The 13,204-nt window shown below is 47.0% G+C and overlaps 1 pseudogene; it reads left to right on the top strand.

Moving 5' to 3' along the window:
- The window catches only part of LOC122921288, a 58,729-nt pseudogene extending 51,499 nt beyond the window's left edge, over positions 1-7,230 (top strand).
- Positions 7,231-13,204: the final 5,974 nt, after the last annotated feature.

Raw genomic sequence — 13,204 nt, 5'->3', positions numbered from 1 at the left:
TCAAGCCACTTTTGAACCAGAAACAGCGGCAGAAGCGCCTGACCTGGGCTACAGAGAAGCAGCACTGGACTGTTGCATGTCATTCGGAAATCAAGGTGCCAAAGTCTGGAGGAAGACTGGGGAGAGGGAAATGCCAAAATGCCTGAAGTCCAGTGTCAAGTACCCACAGTCAGTGATGGTCTGGGGTGCCATGTCAGCTGCTGGTGTTGGTCCACTGTGTTTTATCAAGGGCAGGGTCAATGCAGCTAGCTATCAGGAGATTTTGGAGCACTTCATGCTTCCATCTGCTGAAAAGCTTTATGGAGATGAAGATTTCATTTTTCAGCACGACCTGGCACCTGCTCACAGTGCCAAAACCACTGGTAAATGGTTTACTGACCATGGTATTACTGTGCTTAATTGGCCTGCCAACTCTCCTGACCTGAACCCCATAGAGAATCTGTGGGATATTGGGAAGAGAAAGTTGAGAGACGCAAGACCCAACACTCTGGATGAGCTTAAGGCCGCTATCGAAGCATCCTGGGCCTCCATAACACCTCAGCAGTGCCACAGGCTGATTGCCTCCATGCCACGCCGCATTGAAACGGTCATTTCTGCAAAAGGATTCCCGACCAAGTATTGAGTGCATAACTGAACATAATTATTTGAAGGTTGACTTTTTTTGTATTAAAAACACCTTTCTTTTATTGGTCGGATTAAATATGCTAATTTTTTTAGATAGGAAATTTGGGTTTTCATGAGCTGAATGCCAATATCATCAATATTAAAACAATAAAAGGCTTGAACTACTTCAGTTGGTGTGTAATGAATCTAAAATATATGAAAGTCTAATGTTTATCAGTACATTACAGAAAATAATGAACTTTATCACAATATGCTAATTTTTGGAGAAGGACCTGTATAAGGGCAAGTTCTACAAGCAAAAACATGGCTGTGCTATGGGATCGCCAGTCTCGCCTATTGTAGCGAACCTGTATATGTAGGAAGTAGAAAGGAAAGCCCTGACCACTTTCAAGGGAATTACACCGAGTCATTGGTTCAGATATGTGGATGACACTTGGGTTAAAATTCATAAACAAGAGTTACAGGCTTTCACCGACTATATCAACTCAGTGGATCATTACATCAATTTCACGCGGGAAGATATTGTAAGGGATCGCCTCTTATTTGGGGGACATTCTCACAGATACGCCTTTAGGACACCAGGTTTCAGGTCCAAACAGTGTATTTATTGTTCAACACCAGCAACAATAAAATGACAAAATAATAAACACTCGCCCGTCCAGGCTCTAACTAAACATAAAGTTTCCTGACTCACCTAGGTCCCAGTTCACACCCTGTGAACTCGTGCGGCTTTGTCAGCCAATGTCCCACAGCCTCCTGGCTGTACAGAGCACAGTACGCCCACTGTCTCCAGTTCAGTATTTCTTGTGGGGGATTGGGGCTCAGTAGTCTGCCTGACTATGGCCCTGCGACCCTCCCAGGCGTCGCTGCGTCCCCCAACTCCAGGCTATCGCCCAGCTTTGTGGTCCCTCAGCCTTGCCCAGCTGAGACCACGCAGACAGAGCCTCCAGGCCTCTGTCCACAGGTACCACACTCCCCCCTTTCTGACACTCTGGGAGGTGCTTTGTGCCAGGCTGATTACCTCCAGCTTCTCTCACCTGTGGTGGAACAGGGGTGTGGACCGAACTATCCACCCCTTCCTTGCCTCTAACCTGAGTGAGACCTGTCACTGTCTCACATATCCCCCCCCCCTTTGTTCAAGCCCGTGAGGGTGAACACCTGCATAACCACGGGAGGCTGGTGAGAGGGTATCGACCTGGCCTGGACGTGGGGAACAGCCACCCACCCTGCTCTTTGGCTGCTCCTAATAAGAACCGGCCCAGATTGGCTTTACAGCCACACTAAGTAACCCAGTGTCAGCGAGCACTAGCTGCCGCTGACACAGAAAATTACCGGTTCTTATTTCACCGAGGCCAGGAACCTCGGTGACACGTATCTTCCCTTTGTTCTGCCAGACCCACGCCATCAGAGCTTGGTTTATCACCAAAACCAACATCTTGCCTAACCGAAAGTGCCTAAAGGCCTCATGTGCCCATCTCATGGCCAGATACTCTTTTCTTACTCTTTCCCGAGTGATGATGCGCTGTCGTATATTTTGATCTCTCTCTCTTTTTAGATCCTCTGGCTCCTGTACATGGGCCTCACGTCCTTTCTGGGACTGCTGCAGCTCTTGCCTGAACTGTTCCAGTCATGGTCATATCCCGAGACTTTCTCCTTTGCTTTGCAGGGCTCCTCAGCAGAGCATGCTTGCCCCTACTCGCTTCTTTTAAGTGCATCTGGGTCACTTCTTCCTTCTTTCCAACAGTAGTTACCCCAGCTACTATGGCAGTTTTAGAGACCTCTGCTTCTTTAGCGGCTTTTTCCACTTCGGCCGCGGCTCCCTTTGGCTTAACTTTGGTCTCAGTAGAACCTGGGGACTTCATGTCAACCAACATATCGGCCTTAACTTTTTCAGTCTTTGTCTTCTTGAAGTCTCCAGTCTCTTTGACCGCCTTCTCATCCTTCTCAGGACATGGCACCATACACTTGCCCTGTTAACCCCTCCCCCTCTTTCTCATTGAGGCAGGAGGCACCAGGGTCTTCAGCAGACTCCTCGTCTTCTTTTATTTTCTCCAGAGGCTCACCCAGGACCCTGTTCTCATTTTGTGGAGGAGTCAGGAGATACAGGCCATTGTAATAGCCCGGATTCAAAAACTGATCGTTCACCTCCTTGTACTTCTTCCCCAGCAGCCTGCTGGCTATTTGGAAGGCCTTGTATGCAGAGGGGACATCTTCCAGGCCTAGGCTACACGCTACCACGGGTCTGTGGTCTTCGGCATCCACATCAGCCCCATCAACTGGTTTAGCAGAAGCATCTTCCATCTTCTCTGCCACAGCCAGCACCACAGTGCCACCCTCTCCAGTCCCATTTTTAACAGGCTCTGGCTTCTTGACGTCTTCCAGAGAACTCTCCTCTTCAGGTTTCTCACCTTCTACCTGCTGCTCGAGAGCACACTTAGATTTCTCCAACTCATCTTTTAAGCTCATGAGATTTTCAGTCTCTGCTCTGAGTTGCTTGTTCAGCCTCTCCAATTCAGCATGCTCCTCAAGCGCTTCTTCCAGGGCTTTAGCCAAGGAGAGGGCCTTGGTCTCCTTTTCCCAAGCATCAGTCTCTGTTTGGTCACTTTTTTCACCATATCGAGCAGAGATGCATTTCTCTTCAGCTAGGAGCCAGTCACACTTCTCCTGTTTCTTCGCTGGATTAGACATAACTTGCTTCTGGTGGTCCAGGTCCACCATCAGATCATCCAATCCTCGCTGACGTTTGTTCTTTGTTTTCTCCACCTTTTTGTAAGTCACACCCCTGTTTCTCCAGGCGCTGAACCACCAACTCCATGTTTTTCAGCAGTTTCTTTTCAGCTTTTTGCACAAGCTTGTGGGAAGTGCCCTGCTTTTTGGCCTCCCGTTCCAGCTGCTCCTTGCTCGGCTCTGCTGCAGCAGACGTAGGAGTATCACCATTCTCTTTCTTTGCCCTTTCTGAAATTTTCTTCAGTTGCTCTGTGAAGACAGCTAGTCCCGTCTCTAACGTTTCTAGGGAGCGTGAGGAGAGAGAGAGATCATCCTCCTGTTTGCAGCTGTACTGTCGTGTCAGGTCACCTACAACTGTCTGGATATGGGCTTCAGAACCTAGGCTGATGTCACCCGACTTAATTCCCATCTCGTCAGATATAACTGTCTGGTCGCTACTAGTAACCACCTTTGTTTCGCAGGACCTTGACATGGTAGCTTCACTCTCTGAGTCGGTCACAGCACATACGTCACCTATACCGCTCGTGTCATTATTAATTCTGACCTCTAGGGGCACCGATGAGCTAATCCCCACCTGGGACACTTCCTTAGTAACCGACCAACATTGTGGAGACTGCATTTCCACCTCTGGTACGTGCGGTACACCCTCTAACCCGATCATATTTTCCTGCACCTTCAAACACTGAGCTGGAGCTGGGCTTTGCTCCACACTACTTATATGCATGTCTTCAAACCTTTTGATTACGTCATATCGCGCTTCATGAAACATAGCAGATGCAGAAAATAAAGTTTCATCATCATTTACATTTTTACCACCAGGGGGCGCTTCTCTCCTGACCACAACCTGCAACGGAAAAGTTATATCACTGTCACCACATATTTCATATGACATCATATTTTCCTTATGCATTTCCGCACTTTTGTCACCATCACCTTGCACTTGACCAGCACCATTGTTTCCAATGGTCAATATTCTTTCCCCATGCAGGTCAAAGTGCAGCTCCCTTAGATCCTCACTTAAAGGGACAGGTACAGGTTCTGCAGGAGTTTCGTCACTATCTGCAGAAGTGTCTACCTTACCCCACAGCAATAAACCGATATCACGGCCCAACACTCCCTCATGCATGAGTGTATCTGTAACATCAAGTTAATCAGTCTCTGTTCTCATTGGAGTCTCACGCTCAGTGAAAATCAGCGGATAGTCCTTATCCGCACGACTGTCCAGCACCTTTATTATTTTACCAGTCTCAGGTTTCAATATTGTGCTACCCCTTACCCGGGCTAGCATGGGATCCCGGATCCTAGTCATCCCAAAACTAGCTTTGGTCATGGGCAACTGAGGAAACACAGAAACCTTCTCCCCTGCAGGTTTCTGCGAGGGAGCAATTACAGCAGGCTTATCCGCCTGTTCAGACACAGTTTTTTCTCTGTGTGACTTATCACCTACCGGCCCAGCAGGTATCCCCTGCCGCCAGCTCACTGTCTCTGGCTCTGCCACATGGTTAATAACAGGAACAGTCTTACCCTTTGTAATCAACCAGTCTGGTAAAGCAGTGAAATCCTCTCCCGCGGACTCATCAAGGTTGTGGTTGCTCCTAGCAACAGCTTTACCGCACCTCCGCACTTCCTCTCTAGGACTCCGGACACAGTCACAGGGAAGATATGCACTCCTGAGAACCGCACCGCTCTCCACCTCTTTGTCTTCCCGACGGTTGCCCTTGGCAACGGCATATCTTTGCTTTTCCCCTGATAGTCCCGGCACACCACCAACCTCTTGGAACTTTGTACAGGGTTCATACAGTGTTGAGAACCCATTTCTCAAGGCCAGCTGCAACTCGCCTCCAAAGCCTCTCGCTCTGCATCAAATGTCGCCAATTCATTTTTAGTGTAGCCAATTGCTATGGCCATTTCTTCTGCCTGCTGTATGCGCCAGCGCTGCCGGACATACTCTTCCCCGAGACCCAAGGTAGCAGGAAAAGCTTTCAGCCACAAGTCCACTTTTGCTGGGCTACTGGCCCTTTAATTCACTGCAGTTTTACTTGCACCACAGCAAAATAGTTCACACTCTTATGAGCAGCACCTGCTCCACTGGACAAAAAAAAGCTTCCGTTCCTTTAACGCCACACATGGCAAAAAACTGCTTTTAGCAGCACCTGCAGTCTCAGCGTTGCCCCTAGCAACCGACCGTTGCCCTTCTCTCATGGACAACTGCCCGCATCCGACACCAATTGTAAGGGATCGCCTCTTATTTGGGGGACATTCTCACAGATACGCCTTTAGGACACCAGGTTTCAGGTCCAAACAGTGTATTTATTGTTCAACACCAGCAACAATAAAATGACAAAATAATAAACACTCGCCCGTCCAGGCTCTAACTAAACATAAAGTTTCCTGACTCACCTAGGTCCCAGTTCACACCCTGTGAACTCGTGCGGCTTTGTCAGCCAATGTCCCACAGCCTCCTGGCTGTACAGAGCACAGTACGCCCACTGTCTCCAGTTTAGTATTTCTTGTGGGGGATTGGGGCTCAGTAGTCTGCCTGACTATGGCCCTGCGACCCTCCCAGGCGTCGCTGCGTCCCCCAACTCCAGGCTATCGCCCAGCTTTGTGGTCCCTCAGCCTTGCCCAGCTGAGACCACACAGACAGAGACTCCAGGCCTCTGTCCACAGGTACCACACTCCCCCCTTTCTGACACTCTGGGAGGTGCTTTGTGCCAGGCTGATTACCTCCAGCTTCTCTCACCTGTGGTGGAACAGGGGTGTGGACCGAACTATCCACCCCTTCCTTGCCTCTAACCTGAGTGAGACCTGTCACTGTCTCACAATATGCAGAACAACAAACTGGCGTTTCTGGACTGTCTTATAACAGTGGAAGAGGGAAGGAAGCTGAGAATAGAGGTCTATCGAAAACCAACACACACAGACCAGTACCTGCTATTTGATTCCCACCATCCTCTAGACCACAAACTGGGAGTCATCCAGACTCTACACCACCGGGCAGAGAAAATCCCCACCAGCACAGAGGCCAAGGAACTCAAACACCTCAGAGGGGCACTTAAAACTTGTGGGTATCCAGTTTGGGCCTTTGTCAAAACAGAAGAAAGGAGAAGAAAGACCACCAAGACTACCAGTGAGGGCGAGAAGCATGACAGACACAAGAGTATGGTTATTCCATATGTAGCTGGGGTTTCTGAGAAACTCAAAAGGATTTTTAATAAACATCACATTCCTGTTTTCTTTAAACCCAGCAACACACTGAGGCAACAACTGGATCACCCCAAAGACCCAATGCCTAAACACAAGATGGACAACATTGTGTACGCAGTCCAGTGCAGTGAGGAATGCTCAGAACTGTATATCGGCGAAACGAAAACAACAACTACATCAGCGTATGGCTCAGCATAGAAGAGCCAAAACCTCTGGTCAAGATTCAGCTGTGTACTTACATCTAAAAGGAACAGGTCACACCTTTGAAGATAGTCAAGTACGTGTTTTGGATAAGGAGACCGATTGGTACAAACAAGGCGTGAAGGAGGCCATCTACGTAAAAATGGAAAAGCCAAGCTTGAATAGAGGTGTGGGGGGGGGGGGGGGGTTAGACATCTATTGTCTGCCACATACAATGCTGTCTTGACACCTTTTTCTGGGAAGTCTTTATCACCTACTGACTCCAATTAGGATAATGGAATAAACACCTTTGACCCAATGCTGGGTATAATTACCAGATGTGGATTCAGTTACATATTTATTCCCAGAATTTTTGTACAATCACTCAGAATTGAGAAAGCTCATTGGAAGAACGAGTGAAACGTTTTCAAGAAATCTACAGTACGTCCAGTTGCCTTGATTTATTCTTTACAGATATATAACACAAATTAAACATCATATTAACCACTTCAGCCCCGCTAGGTGAAACCCCCTTCATGACCAGAGCACTTTTTACACTTCGGCACTACACTACTTTCACCGTTTATCGCTCGGTCATGCAACTTACCACCCAAATGAATTTTACCTCCTTTTCTTCTCACTAATGGAGCTTTCATTTGGTGGTATTTTATTGCTGCTGACATTTTTACTTTTTTTGTTATTAATCGAAATGTAACGATTTTTTTGCAAAAAAATGACATTTTTCACTTTCAGCTGTAAATTTTGCAAAAAAAACGACATCCATATATAAATTTTTCGCCAAATTTATTGTTCTACATGTCTTTGATAAAAAAAAAATGTTTGGGCAAAAAAAAAATGGTTTGGGTAAAAGTTATAGCATTTACAAACTATGGTACAAAAATGTGAATTTCCGCTTTTTGAAACAGCTCTGACTTTCTGAGCACCTGTCATGTTTCCTGAGGTTCTACAATGCCCAAACAGTAGAAAAACCCCACAAATGACCCCATTTCGGAAAGTAGACACCCTAAGGTATTCGCTGATGGGCATAGTGAGTTCTTAGAACTTTTTATTTTTTGTCACAAGTTAGCGGAAAATGATGATTATTATTTTTTATTTTTATTTTTCTTACAAAGTCTCATATTCCACTAACTTGCGACAAAAAATAAAAATTTTTAGGAACTCACCATGCCCCTCACAGAATACCTTGGGGTGTCTTCTTTCCAAAATGGGGTCACTTGTGGGGTAGTTATACTGCCCTGGCAATTTAGGGGCCCAAATGTGTGAGAAGAACCTTGCAATCAAAATGTGTAAAAAATGACCGGTGAAATCCAAAAGGTGCACTTTGGAATATGCGCCCCTTTGCCCACCTTGGCTGCAAAAAAGTGTCACACATCTGGTATCGCCGTACTCAGGAGAAGTTGGGGAATGTGTTTTGGGGTGTCATTTTACATATACCCATGCTGGGTGAGAAAAATATCTTGGTCAAATGCCAACTTTGTATAAAAAAATGGGAAAAGTTGTCTTTTGCCAAGATATTTCTCTCACCCAGCATGGGTATATGTAAAATGACACCCCAAAACACATTCCCCAACTTCTCCTGAGTACGGCGATACCAGATGTGTCACACTTTTTTGCAAGCCAAGGTGGGCAAAGGGGCACATATTCCAAAGTGCACCTTTCAGATTTTGCAGGCCATTTTTTACACATTTTGATTGCAAGGTACTTCTCACACATTTGGGCCCCTAAATTGCCAGGGCAGTATAACTACGCCACAAGTGACCCCATTTTGGAAAGAAGACACCCCAAGGTATTCCGTGAGGGGCATGGCGAGTTCCTAGAATTTTTTATTTTTTGTCACAAGTTAGCGGAAAATGATGATTTTTTTTTTTTCTCTTTTTTCCTTACAAAGTCTCATATTCCACTAACTTGCGACAAAAAATAAAAAATTCTAGGAACTCGCCATGCCCCTCACGGAATACCTTGGGGTGTCTTCTTTCCAAAATGGGGTCACTTGTGGCAGTAGTTATACTGCCCTGGCAATTTAGGGGCCCATATGTGTGAGAAGTACTTTGCAATCAAAATGTGTAAAAAATGACCGGTGAAATCCGAAAGGTGCACTTTGGAATATGTGCCCCTTTGCCCACCTTGGCATCAAAAAAGTGTTACACATCTGGTATCGCCGTACTCAGGAGAAGTTGGGGAATGTGTTTTGGGCTGTCATTTTACATATACCCATGCTGGGTGAGAGAAATATCTTGGCAAAAGACAACTTTTCCCATTTTTTTATACAAAGTTGGCATTTGACCAAGATATTTTTCTCACCCAGCATGGGTATATGTAAAATGACACCCCAAAACACATTGCCCAACTTCTCCTGAGTACGGCGATACCAGATGTGTCACACTTTTTTGCTGCCAAGGTGGGCAAAGGGGCACATATTCCAAAGTGCACCTTTCGGATTTTGCAGGGCATTTTTTACACATTTTGATTGCAAAGTTCTTCTCACACATTTGGGCCCCTAAATTGCCAGGGCAGTATAACTACCCCACAAGTGACCCCATTTTGGAAAGAAGACACCCCAAGGTATTCCGTGAGGGGCATGGTGAGTTCCTAGAATTTTTAATTTTTTGTCGCAAGTTAGTGGAATATGAGACTTTGTAAGGAAAAAAGAAAAAAAAAAGAAAAATCATCATTTTCCGCTAAATTGTGACAAAAAATAAAAAATTCTAGGAACTCGCCGTGCCCCCCACGGAATACCTTGGGGTGTCTTCTTTCCAAAATGGGGTCACTTGTGGCGTAGTTATACTGCCCTGGCAATTTAGGGGCCCAAATGTGTAAGAAGTACCTTGCAATCAAAATGTGTAAAAAATGGCCTGCGAAATCCGAAAGGTGCCCCTTTGCCCACCTTGGCTGCAAAAAAGTGTCACACATGTGGTATCGCCGTACTCAGGAGAAGTTGGGCAATGTGTTTTGGGGGGTCATTTTACATATACCCATGCTGGGTGAGAGAAATATCTTGGCAAAAGACAACTTTTCCCATTTTTTTATACAAAGTTGGCATTTGACCAAGATATTTTTCTCACCCAGCATGGGTATATGTAAAATGACACCCCAAAACACATTCCCCAACTTCTCCTGAGTACGGCGATACCACATGTGTGACACTTTTTTGCAGCCTAGATGCGCAAAGGGGCCCAAATTCCTTTTAGGAGGGCATTTTTAGACATTTGGATACCAGACTTCTTCTCATGCTTTAGGGCCCCTAAAAATCCAGGGCAGTATAAATACCCCACATGTGACCCCACTTTGGAAAGAAGACACCCCAAGGTATTCAATGAGGGGCCTGGCGAGTTCCTAGAATTTTTATTTTTTTTGCATAAGTTAGCGGATATTGATTTTTTTTGTTTTTTTCTCACAAAGTCTCACTTTCCGCTAACTTAGGACAAAAATTTCAATCTTTCATGGACTCAATATGCCCCTCACGGAATATCCTTGGGGTGTCTTCTTTCCGAAATGGGGTCACATGTGGGGTATTTATACTGCCCTGGCTTTTTAGGGGCCCTAAAGCGTGAGAAGAAGTCTGGAATATAAATGTCTAAAAATGTTTACGCATTTGGATTCCGTGAGGGGTATGGTGCGTCCATGTGAGATTTTATTTTTTGACACAAGTTAGTGGAATATGAGACTTTGTAAGAAAAAACAAAAACAAAAACAAACAAAAAATTTCCGCTAACTTGGGCCAAAAAAAATGGCTGAATGGAGCCTTACCAGGGGGGGAGTGATCAATGACAGGGGGGTGATCAATGACAGGGGGGTGATAAATGAAAGGGGGGTGATCACCCATATAGACTCCCTGATCACCCCCCTGTCATTGATCACCCCCCCTGTAAGGCTCCATTCAGACATCCGCATGATTTTTTACGGATCCATGGATACATGGATCGGATCCACAGAACGCATGCGGACGTCTGAATGGAGCCTTACAGGGGGTTTATCAATGACAGGGGGTGATCAGGGTAATCAGGGTGATCACCCCCCTGTCACTGATCACCCCCCCTGTAAGGCTCCATTCAGACATCCGCATGATTTTTTACGGATCCATGGATACATGGATCGGATCCACAGAACGCATGCGGACGTCTGAATGGAGCCTTACAGGGGGGTTATCAATGACAGGGGGTGATCAGGGTAATCAGGGTGATCACCCCCCTGTCACTGATCACCCCCCCTGTAAGGCTCCATTCAGACATCCGCATGATTTATTACGGATCCATGGATACATGGATCGGATCTACAAAACGCATGCGGACGTCTGAATGGAGCCTTACAGGGGGGTTATCAATGACAGGGGGTGATCAGGGTAATCAGGGTGATCACCCCCCTGTCACTGACCACCCCCCCTGTAAGGCTCCATTCAGACATCCGCATGATTTTTTACGGATCCATGGATACATGGATCGGAACCACAAAATCCATGCGGACGTCTGAATGGCTCCTTACAGGGGGGGTTATCAATGACAGGGGGTGATCAGGGTAATCAGGGTGATCACCCCCCTGTCACTGATCACCCCCCCTGTAAGGCTCCATTCAGACATCCGCATGATTTTTTACGGATCCATGGATACATGGATCGGATCCACAAAACGCATGCGGACGTCTGAATGGAGCCTTACAGGGGGGTTATCAATGACAGGGGGTTATAAGGGTAATCAGGGTGATCACCCCCCTGTCACTGATCACCCCCCCTGTAAGGCTCCATTCAGACATCCTCATGATTATTTTACGGATCCATAAAACGCATGCGGACGTCTGAATGGAGCCTTACAGGGGGGTTATCAATGACAGGGGGGTGATCAGGGAGTGTATATGGGTGATCACCCGCCTGTCATTGATCACCCCCTGTAAGGCTCCATTCAGACGTCCGCATGTGTTTTGCGGATCCGATCCATGTATCCATGGATCCGTAAAAATCATGCGGACGTCTGAATGGTGCCTTACAGGGGGGTGATCAATGACGGGGGTGATCAATGACAGGGGGTGATCAGGGAGTGTATATGGGTGATCACCCGCCTGTCATTGATCACCCCCCTGTAAGGCTCCATTCAGACGTCCGCATGATTTTTTACGGATCCATGGATACATGGATCGGATCCACAAAACGCATGCGGACGTCTGAATGGAGCCTTACAGGGGGGTTATCAATGACAGGGGGTGATCAGGGTAATCAGGGTGATCACCCCCCTGTCACTGATCACCCCCCCTGTAAGGCTCCATTCAGACATCCGCATGATTTTTTACGGATCCATAAAACGCATGCGGACGTCTGAATGGAGCCTTACAGGGGGGTTATCAATGACAGGGGGGTTATCAGGGAGTGTATATGGGTGATCACCCGCCTGTCATTAATCACCCCCTGTAAGGCTCCATTCAGACGTCCGCATGTGTTTTGCGGATCCGATCCATGTATCCATGGATCCGTAAAAATCATGCGGACGTCTGAATGGTGCCTTACAGGGGGGTGATCAATGACGGGGGTGATCAATGACAGGGGGTGATCAGGGAGTGTATATGGGTGATCACCCGCCTGTCATTGATCACCCCCCTGTAAGGCTCCATTCAGACGTCCGCATGATTTTTGCGGATCCATGGATACATGGATCGGATCCGTAAAAATCATGCGGACGTCTGAACGGAGCCTGACAGGGGGGAGATCAATGACAGGGCGGTGATCAATGACAGGGGGGTGATCAGGGAGTTTATATGGGGTGATCATGGGTGATCAGGGGTTTATAAGGGGTTAATAAGTGACGGGGGGGGTGGGGGGGGTGTAGTGTAGTGTAGTGTGGTGTTTGGTGCGACTGTACTGACCTACCTGAGTCCTCTGGTGGTCGATCCTAACAAAAGGGACCACCAGAGGACCAGGTAGGAGGTATATTAGACGCTGTTATGAAAACAGCGTCTAATATACCTGTTAGGGGTTAAAAAATTCGGATCTCCAGCCTGCCAGCGAGCGATCGCCGCTGGCAGGCTGGAGATCCACTCGCTTACCTTCCGTTCCTGTGAGCGCGCGCGCCTGTGTGCGCGCGTTCACAGGAAATCCCGGCCCTCGCGAGATGACGCGTATATGCGTCGTCGTGCGCAGGGCTGTCACCTCCGGACCGCACATCTGCGTTAGGCGGTCCGGAGGTGGTTAAAATATAGCAGTAAATACATAAAGTGCCATGACAGGAAAGAACTCCCATACAGGTAAACTGGCCAGATATCATAACTCGACTGTGGATGTGATTATACAAACAATATGTGAATTACACAAGCCAGACTTGGCAATAATGGTAAACCACAGTATACCGTATTTTTTGCCCTATAAGATGCACCGGCCCATAAGACGCACCTAGGTTTTTGAGGAGGAAAATAAGAAAAAAAAATATTTTGAACCAAAAGGTGTGCTTTTGGTGGGTTTTGAACT

The sequence above is a fragment of the Bufo gargarizans genome, chromosome 11 (assembly GCF_014858855.1).
Source record: "Bufo gargarizans isolate SCDJY-AF-19 chromosome 11, ASM1485885v1, whole genome shotgun sequence".
Classification (NCBI taxonomy): domain Eukaryota; kingdom Metazoa; phylum Chordata; class Amphibia; order Anura; family Bufonidae; genus Bufo; species Bufo gargarizans.
The sequence above is the reverse complement of the archived record's forward strand: the minus strand, read 5'-3'. Positions and strand labels throughout refer to the sequence as shown.